We start from the raw sequence: 12,706 nt of genomic DNA on the forward strand, positions 1-12,706 counted from the left end.
TTCCTTTTGTTCCACGTTCACCTCATGCAGTGCGATCCAAAAGGGTCGATGATCTGAATCAGCTGTGTTAAATAACGGAAGTACTATTTAAAGGGACGAGACCTGTTCTTCAACAACACAATAAGCTTCAAAAGAAGCTGGCAAAAATTGCCAAGGCTGACTGTATTTCAAGTCATCCTGGCGGGGTATTGGGTAAAGTTTTCAACCAGCAATGATCACGCCTCGGATGAGCCTCATAGGCTACAATATTGCCTCTGCGAAAGAATGGTGTCAAAGGTCGCGACCTTTCAACTGGACCCATGTGGACGTGGAACGACAGGGTGGTAATTAGCTCAAAACTGCGTGGTGTGTCTACGAATCCAGTAGGCAGTGTGTACGAGAAGCCTTATTTGCTGCTCTCCCTTTACTTAAAGAGGTTTGTGAGTTGCTTTCTCGAAGCCCTGGGGGAAGAGACTTATTGGTATCTTGGCAAAAAGGGGTGGAGTGGTAAAGCTCGCGGTTTGGGTCAGTATAGATTCTGTTTGACGAGGCCGCTGGGGGTTGTGTAGGATACTGACGAGTGCAGGGAGTGCAAGTTCTGAGGGAGGTCCTGTGTCAAATGTGCTACCCTTTGCTAGACTCAGGTGTTCTCTCAAAACGGCAACGGAGACCAGAACGACAGAGGGCCACAATGACAAGCGCTTGTCTGAGGGTCATGAGATAGGAGCAAGCTCAGCTTTTAAGAGTACAAAGAACATCAGTCATAAATGATGAAAAATGCAGCAGGTGCTGGACAAAGTTCAAACTTTCTAGAGCGCAAGTGTTTAACCTTCTGCATTCGAAAGCTCAAACAAATGGAATATGCTTTGAAATTCTACGTGTTCAACTGTAGGCATATCTCAGCGTACATGTACAAAAATTAACTATACTTTGGTTTCCATGGTGAGCTTCGACATCACAGTGCTAAGAGGTCCTTCATGAAAACCACCCCAGCCCAGAGTTCAGTCAGGTACTCGCACAAGTGACGAGGTGGCCGAGTGATTAAGGCGATGGACTGCTAATTCATTGTGCTCTGCACGCGTGGGTTCGAATCCCATCCTCGTCGTTCCTTGCTCTGCAGGTTCATCTGCTCTGAATATTTGGTGCACTTTCCTTTTGTTCCACGTTCACCTCATGCAGTGCGATCCAAAAGGGTCGATGATCTGAATCAGCTGTGTTAAATAACGGAAGTACTATTTAAAGGGACGAGACCTGTTCTTCAACAACACAATAAGCTTCAAAAGAAGCTGGCAAAAATTGCCAAGGCTGACTGTATTTCAAGTCATCCTGGCGGGGTATTGGGTAAAGTTTTCAACCAGCAATGATCGCGCCTCGGATGAGCCTCATAGGCTACAATATTGCCTCTGCGAAAGAATGGTGTCAAAGGTCGCGACCTTTCAACTGGACCCATGTGGACGTGGAACGACAGGGTGTTAATTAGCTCAAAACTGCGTGGTGTGTCTACGAATCCAGTAGGCAGTGTGTACGAGAAGCCTTATTTGCTGCTCTCCCTTTACTTAAAGAGGTTTGTGAGTTGCTTTCTCGAAGCCCTGGGGGAAGAGACTTATTGGTATCTTGGCAAAAAGGGGTGGAGTGGTAAAGCTCGCGGTTTGGGTCAGTATAGATTCTGTTTGACGAGGCCGCTGGGGGTTGTGTAGGATACTGACGAGTGCAGGGAGTGCAAGTTCTGAGGGAGGTCCTGTGTCAAATGTGCTACCCTTTGCTAGACTCAGGTGTTCTCTCAAAACGGCAACGGAGACCAGAACGACAGAGGGCCACAATGACAAGCGCTTGTCTGAGGGTCATGAGATAGGAGCAAGCTCAGCTTTTAAGAGTACAAAGAACATCAGTCATAAATGATGGAAAATGCAGCAGGTGCTGGACAAAGTTCAAACTTTGTAGAGCGCAAGTGTTTAACCTTCTGCATTCGAAAGCTCAAACAAATGGAATATGCTTTGAAATTCTACGTGTTCAACTGTAGGCATATCTCAGCGTACATGTACAAAAATTAACTATACTTTGGTTTCCATGGTGAGCTTCGACATCACAGTGCTAAGAGGTCCTTCATGAAAACCACCCCAGCCCAGAGTTCAGTCAGGTACTCGCACAAGTGACGAGGTGGCCGAGTGGTTAAGGCGATGGACTGCTAATCCATTGTGCTCTGCACGCGTGGGTTCGAATCCCATCCTCGTCGTTCCTTGCTCTGCAGGTTCATCTGCTCTGAACATTTGGTGCACTTTCCTTTTGTTCCACGTTCACCTCATGCAGTGCGATCCAAAAGGGTCGATGATCTGAATCAGCTGTGTTAAATAACGGAAGTACTATTTAAAGGGACGAGACCTGTTCTTCAACAACACAATAAGCTTCAAAAGAAGCTGGCAAAAATTGCCAAGGCTGACTGTATTTCAAGTCATCCTGGCGGGGTATTGGGTAAAGTTTTCAACCAGCAATGATCGCGCCTCGGATGAGCCTCATAGGCTACAATATTGCCTCTGCGAAAGAATGGTGTCAAAGGTCGCGACCTTTCAACTGGACCCATGTGGACGTGGAACGACAGGGTGTTAATTAGCTCAAAACTGCGTGGTGTGTCTACGAATCCAGTAGGCAGTGTGTACGAGAAGCCTTATTTGCTGCTCTCCCTTTACTTAAAGAGGTTTGTGAGTTGCTTTCTCGAAGCCCTGGGGGAAGAGACTTATTGGTATCTTGGCAAAAAGGGGTGGAGTGGTAAAGCTCGCGGTTTGGGTCAGTATAGATTCTGTTTGACGAGGCCGCTGGGGGTTGTGTAGGATACTGACGAGTGCAGGGAGTGCAAGTTCTGAGGGAGGTCCTGTGTCAAATGTGCTACCCTTTGCTAGACTCAGGTGTTCTCTCAAAACGGCAACGGAGACCAGAACGACAGAGGGCCACAATGACAAGCGCTTGTCTGAGGGTCATGAGATAGGAGCAAGCTCAGCTTTTAAGAGTACAAAGAACATCAGTCATAAATGATGGAAAATGCAGCAGGTGCTGGACAAAGTTCAAACTTTCTAGAGCGCAAGTGTTTAACCTTCTGCATTCGAAAGCTCAAACAAATGGAATATGCTTTGAAATTCTACGTGTTCAACTGTAGGCATATCTCAGCGTACATGTACAAAAATTAACTATACTTTGGTTTCCAGGGTGAGCTTCGGCATCACAGTGCTAAGAGGTCCTTCATGAAAACCACCCGAGCCCAGAGAGCAGTCAGGAACTCGCACAAGTGACCAGGTGGCCGAGTGGTTAAGGCGATGGACTGCTAATCCATTGTGCTCTGCATGCGTGGGTTCGAATCCCATCCTCGTCGTTCCTTGCTCTGCTCGTTCATCTGGACATTTGGTGCACTTTCCTTTTGTTCCACGTTCACCTCATGCAGTGCGATCCAAAAGGGTCGATGATCTGAATCAGCTGTGTTAAATAACGGAAGTACTATTTAAAGGGACGAGACCTGTTCTTCAACAACACAATAAGCTTCAAAAGAAGCTGGCAAAAATTGCCAAGGCTGACTGTATTTCAAGTCATCCTGGCGGGGTATTGGGTAAAGTTTTCAACCAGCAATGATCGCGCCTCGGATGAGCCTCATAGGCTACAATATTGCCTCTGCGAAAGAATGGTGTCAAAGGTCGCGACCTTTCAACTGGACCCATGTGGACGTGGAACGACAGGGTGGTGATTGGCTCCAAACTGCGTGGTGTGTCTACGAATCCAGTAGGCAGTATGTACGAGAAGCCTTATTTGCTGCTCTCCCTTTACTTAAAGAGGTTTGTGAGTTGCTTTCTCGAAGCCCTGGGGGAAGAGACTTATTGGTATCTTGGCAAAAAGGGGTGGAGTGGTAAAGCTCGCGGTTTGGGTCAGTATAGATTCTGTTTGACGAGGCCCCTGGGGGGTTGGGTAGGATACTGACGAGTGCAGGGAGTGCAAGTTCTGAGGGAGGTCCTGTGTCAAATGTGCTACCCTTTGCTAGACTCAGGTGTTCTCTCAAAACGGCAACGGAGACCAGAACGACAGAGGGCCACAATGACAAGCGCTTGTCTGAGGGTCATGAGATAGGAGCAAGCTCAGCTTTTAAGAGTACAAAGAACATCAGTCATAAATGATGAAAAATGCAGCAGGTGCTGGACAAAGTTCAAACTTTCTAGAGCGCAAGTGTTTAACCTTCTGCATTCGAAAGCTCAAACAAATGGAATATGCTTTGAAATTCTACGTGTTCAACTGTAGGCATATCTCAGCGTACATGTACAAAAATTAACTATACTTTGGTTTCCATGGTGAGCTTCGACATCACAGTGCTAAGAGGTCCTTCATGAAAACCACCCCAGCCCAGAGTTCAGTCAGGTACTCGCACAAGTGACGAGGTGGCCGAGTGGTTAAGGCGATGGACTGCTAATCCATTGTGCTCTGCACGCGTGGGTTCGAATCCCATCCTCGTCGTTCCTTGCTCTGCAGGTTCATCTGCTCTGAACATTTGGTGCACTTTCCTTTTGTTCCACGTTCACCTCATGCAGTGCGATCCAAAAGGGTCGATGATCTGAATCAGCTGTGTTAAATAACGGAAGTACTATTTAAAGGGACGAGACCTGTTCTTCAACAACACAATAAGCTTCAAAAGAAGCTGGCAAAAATTGCCAAGGCTGACTGTATTTCAAGTCATCCTGGCGGGGTATTGGGTAAAGTTTTCAACCAGCAATGATCGCGCCTCGGATGAGCCTCATAGGCTACAATATTGCCTCTGCGAAAGAATGGTGTCAAAGGTCGCGACCTTTCAACTGGACCCATGTGGACGTGGAACGACAGGGTGGTAATTAGCTCAAAACTGCGTGGTGTGTCTACGAATCCAGTAGGCAGTGTGTACGAGAAGCCTTATTTGCTGCTCTCCCTTTACTTAAAGAGGTTTGTGAGTTGCTTTCTCGAAGCCCTGGGGGAAGAGACTTATTGGTATCTTGGCAAAAAGGGGTGGAGTGGTAAAGCTCGCGGTTTGGGTCAGTATAGATTCTGTTTGACGAGGCCGCTGGGGGTTGTGTAGGATACTGACGAGTGCAGGGAGTGCAAGTTCTGAGGGAGGTCCTGTGTCAAATGTGCTACCCTTTGCTAGACTCAGGTGTTCTCTCAAAACGGCAACGGAGACCAGAACGACAGAGGGCCACAATGACAAGCGCTTGTCTGAGGGTCATGAGATAGGAGCAAGCTCAGCTTTTAAGAGTACAAAGAACATCAGTCATAAATGATGGAAAATGCAGCAGGTGCTGGACAAAGTTCAAACTTTCTAGAGCGCAAGTGTTTAACCTTCTGCATTCGAAAGCTCAAACAAATGGAATATGCTTTGAAATTCTACGTGTTCAACTGTAGGCATATCTCAGCGTACATGTACAAAAATTAACTATACTTTGGTTTCCAGGGTGAGCTTCGACATCACAGTGCTAAGAGGTCCTTCATGAAAACCACCCGAGCCCAGAGAGCAGTCAGGAACTCGCACAAGTGACGAGGTGGCCGTACCTTCCGGCGATCGGACTGCTGAACACTTCCTAACACTTCCTAACACATTTTGAATAAGTCCTAACACTTCCGAACTAATTCCTAACACAAGTACGAACATCACGTGGTCTATGTCCTAACAACTCCTAACCATCTCCTAACAGGTCCGAACGGGGCAAAACAGCCATTGGTCGAGCGGAGCAATACAGCCATTGGCCGAAACATAGTCACGTGCGAAACCACATGATTACAGTCAAAAAAGCGGAAGCGCGCGAATGATTAGTTTATTAATTTTAAGGCGAATTCATTATTATTTAAACACGGAGCATATTTTTATTCAGTTTGATGTTTTCAGATAACGTGGAGGTAAGTACAATAAAACACATAACATGAAAGCGAAGTACTACGTGACGTTAACTCTTTTTTCTAAATATGTTTATTAATCTGTGATTTAACATATGTAACGTTATATAATATGCTATGTTTGGGCAAGATTGTTATATAAATCGAGGTGGCCTTTCATATTGCAGCATGTATTATTGTAAGTATTATATTAACAGTAGTATAGTTCTTTAAATTTGTATTTATGTCTTATAAAAATAATAAAATGTTCGATTTAAGCTTTTGTAAATTAAATATTGGTGAAAGTTTATATTATTATTAAGTTATTATTTAAATGTGTTTTTGCATACATACTTCTTCTTTTATAAAGGTCAGATTTTAAAAGTTTATTATAATTATATAAGTAATTATTAGTAGTATAGTTATTATAGTTTTTTAAATTTAAATATGTATATTTGCTTAATTTTACTGTATATATTTCTATTCTTAATAAACTATTTGTGATAGTTAAGATTATATATATATATATATATATATATATATATATATATATATATATATATATATATATATATATATATAAACATGTATGATTATTTCCTATTGATATTATTTTCTATTAAATAAATTATGCTGGATAACAATCTTTTAGAATAAACCTATTGGGTAGCAAACATATATGTAATTTGAGTTATTTTCATGTTTTTTTATTTATATATATATATTCTTAAATATTATTATTGTTTCACAGATCTTCAACAGATCACTGGAACTGTCCATAGTCCCTGGCTGTTTCAAATGCTCCACCATCATCCCTGGCCCAAAGAAACCCAAGATAACAGGACATAATGACTGCAGACCCTTGCTGGATCCACTGCTCTTCTCCCTCTACACTAGGGATGCACTATAAATCACATGTGATTTTCATGCACATCTCGTCAGTAAAGCCGGTGTTGTTGATTAGTAGTAAATCTCCATCATGTGCTTTCAGATGGAGCAGCATTTACTACACAGAGCCGTAGTTCACTGACAAGCTATACAATATCACATTCATAATCGCAGACAATTTGTCTGAACATCAACAGAACCGGCTCTACTGATGAGATGCGCATAACAATCACATGCGAGTTATCGTGCTGCCCTACTCTACACCAATGACTGCACCTCTACAGACCTGAGGTCTTCGGACTGTCGAGAGGATTACTGGTGCTTCCCTACCCACCTTTCAAGAACGGTACACATCCAGAGTGAGGAAAAGTGCTTAGGAAATCACTCTGGATCCTTTTTGAACTTTTGACATCCGGTCGGCGATACAGTGCATGGAATACGAGAGAAACAAGAAGTTTCTTTTCCCAGAAAATCTGCCTAATGAACAGTTAAAAGCCCCCCCCCCCCCCCCCCCCCATCGTGCAATAAAAATATGTGCAATAACCTTATATTTTATTTGTTACCACCCAATATCCTAGTATATCCCTACATCTCATTCTATTCCATTCCTATTATATCTATATCACAAATGTACATACAATATATTTTATATTTCAATTTGTTTTTCAGTTTTTTTATTTATATTCACATATGTGTATTTTTATTCTTGTGTTATTTGAATTGTCTTAGTGTTGTTGCTGTCTCTGTGTACTGAAAGCTTGTGACACTAAAACAATTACTATAGAGAATGCATGTCATATTTGAGCTTTTGGAATAAAACCTATTTGTGGAAATATGTTTTGAATGTTTTATTCTTTCAATTTTACAAAAAGGAATATAAGGAGTTGTTTTGTGATGAGGTAAAATGGGTATAAATATTGTCTTTTCTATAATTTGTTAGTTAAAATAATTGAAAAGGTGAAAAACTGGTTTGAAAGAAAAATCTATTTAATTTTTCAAGCTAATTTTCCCATTTTTCCTTCATTTTTCCCTTTCCCCTTCCTTTTTTCTCATTTTTTCTTTTCCCCCACCCATAGCAGTCCCTTTTGCCCTGTTTTTGGCCGAGTGGTTAAGGCGATGGACTGCTAATCCATTGTGCTCTGCACGTGTGGGTTCGAATCCCATCCTCGTCGTTCCTTGCTCTGCAGGTTCATCTGCTCTGAACATTTGGTGCACTTTCCTTTTGTTCCACGTTCACCTCATGCAGTGCGATCCAAAAGGGTCGATGATCTGAATCAGCTGTGTTAAATAACGGAAGTACTATTTAAAGGGACGAGACCTGTTCTTCAACAACACAATAAGCTTCAAAAGAAGCTGGCAAAAATTGCCAAGGCTGACTGTATTTCAAGTCATCCTGGCGGGGTATTGGGTAAAGATTTCAACCAGCAATGATCGTGCCTCGGATGAGCCTCATAGGCTACAATATTGCCTCTGCGAAAGAATGGTGTCAAAGGTCGCGACCTTTCAACTGGACCCATGTGGACGTGGAACGACAGGGTGGTAATTAGCTCAAAACTGCGTGGTGTGTCTACGAATCCAGTAGGCAGTGTGTACGAGAAGCCTTATTTGCTGCTCTCCCTTTACTTAAAGAGGTTTGTGAGTTGCTTTCTCGAAGCCCTGGGGGAAGAGACTTATTGGTATCTTGGCAAAAAGGGGTGGAGTGGTAAAGCTCGCGGTTTGGGTCAGTATAGATTCTGTTTGACGAGGCCGCTGGGGGTTGTGTAGGATACTGACGAGTGCAGGGAGTGCAAGTTCTGAGGGAGGTCCTGTGTCAAATGTGCTACCCTTTGCTAGACTCAGGTGTTCTCTCAAAACGGCAACGGAGACCAGAACGACAGAGGGCCACAATGACAAGCGCTTGTCTGAGGGTCATGAGATAGGAGCAAGCTCATCTTTTAAGAGTACAAAGAACATCAGTCATAAATGATGGAAAATGCAGCAGGTGCTGGACAAAGTTCAAACTTTCTAGAGCGCAAGTGTTTAACCTTCTGCATTCGAAAGCTCAAACAAATGGAATATGCTTTGAAATTCTACGTGTTCAACTGTAGGCATATCTCAGCGTACATGTACAAAAATTAACTATACTTTGGTTTCCAGGGTGAGCTTCGGCATCACAGTGCTAAGAGGTCCTTCATGAAAACCACCCGAGCCCAGAGAGCAGTCAGGAACTCGCACAAGTGACGAGGTGGCCGAGTGGTTAAGGCGATGGACTGCTAATCCATTGTGCTCTGCACGCGTGGGTTCGAATCCCATCCTCGTCGTTCCTTGCTCTGCTCGTTCATCTGCTCTGCACATTTGGTGCACTTTCCTTTTGTTCCACCTTCACCTCATGCAGTGCGATCCAAAAGGGTCGATGATCTGAATCAGCTGTGTTAAATAACGGAAGTACTATTTAAAGGGACGAGACCTGTTCTTCAACAACACAATAAGCTTCAAAAGAAGCTGGCAAAAATTGCCAAGGCTGACTGTATTTCAAGTCATCCTGGCGGGGTATTGGGTAAAGTTTTCAACCAGCATTGATCGCGCCTCGGATGAGCCTCATAGGCTACAATATTGCCTCTGCAAAAGAATGGTGTCAAAGGTCGCGACCTTTCAACTGGACCCATGTGGACGTGGAACGACAGGGTGGTGATTGGCTCCAAACTGCGTGGTGTGTCTACGAATCCAGTAGGCAGTATGTACGAGAAGCCTTATTTGCTGCTCTCCCTTTACTTAAAGAGGTTTGTGAGTTGCTTTCTCGAAGCCCTGGGGGAAGAGACTTATTGGTATCTTGGCAAAAAGGGGTGGAGTGGTAAAGCTCGCGGTTTGGGTCAGTATAGATTCTGTTTGACGAGGCCCCTGGGGGGTTGGGTAGGATACTGACGAGTGCAGGGAGTGCAAGTTCTGAGGGAGGTCCTGTGTCAAATGTGCTACCCTTTGCTAGACTCAGGTGTTCTCTCAAAACGGCAACGGAGACCAGAACGACAGAGGGCCACAATGACAAGCGCTTGTCTGAGGGTCATGAGATAGGAGCAAGCTCAGCTTTTAAGAGTACAAAGAACATCAGTCATAAATGATGGAAAATGCAGCAGGTGCTGGACAAAGTTCAAACTTTCTAGAGCGCAAGTGTTTAACCTTCTGCATTCGAAAGCTCAAACAAATGGAATATGCTTTGAAATTCTACGTGTTCAACTGTAGGCATATCTCAGCGTACATGTACAAAAATTAACTATACTTTGGTTTCCAGGGTGAGCTTCGACATCACAGTGCTAAGAGGTCCTTCATGAAAACCACCCGAGCCCAGAGAGCAGTCAGGAACTCGCACAAGTGACGAGGTGGCCGAGTGGTTAAGGCGATGGACTGCTAATCCATTGTGCTCTGCACGCGTGGGTTCGAATCCCATCCTCGTCGTTCCTTGCTCTGCTCGTTCATCTGCTCTGCACATTTGGTGCACTTTCCTTTTGTTCCACCTTCACCTCATGCAGTGCGATCCAAAAGGGTCGATGATCTGAATCAGCTGTGTTAAATAACGGAAGTACTATTTAAAGGGACGAGACCTGTTCTTCAACAACACAATAAGCTTCAAAAGAAGCTGGCAAAAATTGCCAAGGCTGACTGTATTTCAAGTCATCCTGGCGGGGTATTGGGTAAAGTTTTCAACCAGCAATGATCGCGCCTCGGATGAGCCTCATAGGCTACAATATTGCCTCTGCGAAAGAATGGTGTCAAAGGTCGCGACCTTTCAACTGGACCCATGTGGACGTGGAACGACAGGGTGGTGATTGGCTCCAAACTGCGTGGTGTGTCTACGAATCCAGTAGGCAGTATGTACGAGAAGCCTTATTTGCTGCTCTCCCTTTACTTAAAGAGGTTTGTGAGTTGCTTTCTCGAAGCCCTGGGGGAAGAGACTTATTGGTATCTTGGCAAAAAGGGGTGGAGTGGTAAAGCTCGCGGTTTGGGTCAGTATAGATTCTGTTTGACGAGGCCCCTGGGGGGTTGGGTAGGATACTGACGAGTGCAGGGAGTGCAAGTTCTGAGGGAGGTCCTGTGTCAAATGTGCTACCCTTTGCTAGACTCAGGTGTTCTCTCAAAACGGCAACGGAGACCAGAACGACAGAGGGCCACAATGACAAGCGCTTGTCTGAGGGTCATGAGATAGGAGCAAGCTCAGCTTTTAAGAGTACAAAGAACATCAGTCATAAATGATGAAAAATGCAGCAGGTGCTGGACAAAGTTCAAACTTTCTAGAGCGCAAGTGTTTAACCTTCTGCATTCGAAAGCTCAAACAAATGGAATATGCTTTGAAATTCTACGTGTTCAACTGTAGGCATATCTCAGCGTACATGTACAAAAATTAACTATACTTTGGTTTCCATGGTGAGCTTCGACATCACAGTGCTAAGAGGTCCTTCATGAAAACCAACCCAGCCCAGAGTTCAGTCAGGTACTCGCACAAGTGACGAGGTGGCCGTACCTTCCGGCGATCGGACTGCTGAACACTTCCTAACACTTCCTAACACATTTTGAATAAGTCCTAACACTTCCGAACTAATTCCTAACACAAGTACGAACATCACGTGGTCTATGTCCTAACAACTCCTAACCATCTCCTAACAGGTCCGAACGGGGCAAAACAGCCATTGGTCGAGCGGAGCAATACAGCCATTGGCCGAAACATAGTCACGTGCGAAACCACATGATTACAGTCAAAAAAGCGGAAGCGCGCGAATGATTAGTTTATTAATTTTAAGGCGAATTCATTATTATTTAAACACGGAGCATATTTTTATTCAGTTTGATGTTTTCAGATAACGTGGAGGTAAGTACAATAAAACACATAACATGAAAGCGAAGTACTACGTGACGTTAACTCTTTTTTCTAAATATGTTTATTAATCTGTGATTTAACATATGTAACGTTATATAATATGCTATGTTTGGGCAAGATTGTTATATAAATCGAGGTGGCCTTTCATATTGCAGCATGTATTATTGTAAGTATTATATTAACAGTAGTATAGTTCTTTAAATTTGTATTTATGTCTTATAAAAATAATAAAATGTTCGATTTAAGCTTTTGTAAATTAAATATTGGTGAAAGTTTATATTATTATTAAGTTATTATTTAAATGTGTTTTTGCATACATACTTCTTCTTTTATAAAGGTCAGATTTTAAAAGTTTATTATAATTATATAAGTAATTATTAGTAGTATAGTTATTATAGTTTTTTAAATTTAAATATGTATATTTGCTTAATTTTACTGTATATATTTCTATTCTTAATAAACTATTTGTGATAGTTAAGATTATATATATATATATATATATATATATATATATATATATATATATATATATATATATATATATAAACATGTATGATTATTTCCTATTGATATTATTTTCTATTAAATAAATTATGCTGGATAACAATCTTTTAGAATAAACCTATTGGGTAGCAAACATATATGTAATTTGAGTTATTTTCATGTTTTTTTATTTATATATATATATTCTTAAATATTATTATTGTTTCACAGATCTTCAACAGATCACTGGAACTGTCCATAGTCCCTGGCTGTTTCAAATGCTCCACCATCATCCCTGGCCCAAAGAAACCCAAGATAACAGGACATAATGACTGCAGACCCTTGCTGGATCCACTGCTCTTCTCCCTCTACACTAGGGATGCACTATAAATCACATGTGATTTTCATGCACATCTCGTCAGTAAAGCCGGTGTTGTTGATTAGTAGTAAATCTCCATCATGTGCTTTCAGATGGAGCAGCATTTACTACACAGAGCCGTAGTTCACTGACAAGCTATACAATATCACATTCATAATCGCAGACAATTTGTCTGAACATCAACAGAACCGGCTCTACTGATGAGATGCGCATAACAATCACATGCGAGTTATCGTGCTGCCCTACTCTACACCAATGACTGC

At 42.7% G+C, this 12,706-nt stretch overlaps 1 protein-coding gene and 14 non-coding genes across 15 annotated transcripts in view; 6 read left to right on the forward strand and 9 right to left on the reverse strand.

The window, feature by feature from the left end:
* LOC128026950 (ligand-dependent nuclear receptor corepressor-like protein) overlaps positions 1-12,706 on the reverse strand; it is a 473,072-nt gene that overhangs the window by 351,359 nt on the left and 109,007 nt on the right. The window lies entirely within an intron of this gene.
* Positions 126-266, reverse strand: LOC128028080 (U4 spliceosomal RNA). Its single transcript, XR_008187066.1, has one exon. It is a non-coding gene; the product is annotated as a U4 spliceosomal RNA (small nuclear RNA).
* On the forward strand, positions 1,003-1,084 carry trnas-gcu (transfer RNA serine (anticodon GCU)). Its single transcript has one exon. It is a non-coding gene; the product is annotated as a tRNA-Ser (tRNA).
* On the reverse strand, positions 1,254-1,394 carry LOC128027989 (U4 spliceosomal RNA). Its single transcript, XR_008186980.1, has one exon. It is a non-coding gene; the product is annotated as a U4 spliceosomal RNA (small nuclear RNA).
* Positions 2,131-2,212, forward strand: trnas-gcu (transfer RNA serine (anticodon GCU)). The gene has a single exon. It is a non-coding gene; the product is annotated as a tRNA-Ser (tRNA).
* LOC128027990 (U4 spliceosomal RNA) lies at positions 2,382-2,522 on the reverse strand. Its single transcript, XR_008186981.1, has one exon. It is a non-coding gene; the product is annotated as a U4 spliceosomal RNA (small nuclear RNA).
* On the forward strand, positions 3,259-3,340 carry trnas-gcu (transfer RNA serine (anticodon GCU)). Its single transcript has one exon. It is a non-coding gene; the product is annotated as a tRNA-Ser (tRNA).
* LOC128027991 (U4 spliceosomal RNA) lies at positions 3,505-3,645 on the reverse strand. The gene has a single exon (XR_008186982.1). It is a non-coding gene; the product is annotated as a U4 spliceosomal RNA (small nuclear RNA).
* trnas-gcu (transfer RNA serine (anticodon GCU)) lies at positions 4,383-4,464 on the forward strand. The gene has a single exon. It is a non-coding gene; the product is annotated as a tRNA-Ser (tRNA).
* LOC128027992 (U4 spliceosomal RNA) lies at positions 4,634-4,774 on the reverse strand. The gene has a single exon (XR_008186983.1). It is a non-coding gene; the product is annotated as a U4 spliceosomal RNA (small nuclear RNA).
* Positions 8,077-8,217, reverse strand: LOC128028066 (U4 spliceosomal RNA). The gene has a single exon (XR_008187053.1). It is a non-coding gene; the product is annotated as a U4 spliceosomal RNA (small nuclear RNA).
* On the forward strand, positions 8,954-9,035 carry trnas-gcu (transfer RNA serine (anticodon GCU)). Its single transcript has one exon. It is a non-coding gene; the product is annotated as a tRNA-Ser (tRNA).
* LOC128028094 (U4 spliceosomal RNA) lies at positions 9,205-9,345 on the reverse strand. The gene has a single exon (XR_008187079.1). It is a non-coding gene; the product is annotated as a U4 spliceosomal RNA (small nuclear RNA).
* trnas-gcu (transfer RNA serine (anticodon GCU)) lies at positions 10,083-10,164 on the forward strand. Its single transcript has one exon. It is a non-coding gene; the product is annotated as a tRNA-Ser (tRNA).
* Positions 10,334-10,474, reverse strand: LOC128027993 (U4 spliceosomal RNA). The gene has a single exon (XR_008186984.1). It is a non-coding gene; the product is annotated as a U4 spliceosomal RNA (small nuclear RNA).

This window comes from Carassius gibelio, chromosome A14 (assembly GCF_023724105.1).
Source record: "Carassius gibelio isolate Cgi1373 ecotype wild population from Czech Republic chromosome A14, carGib1.2-hapl.c, whole genome shotgun sequence".
NCBI lineage: Eukaryota > Metazoa > Chordata > Actinopteri > Cypriniformes > Cyprinidae > Carassius > Carassius gibelio.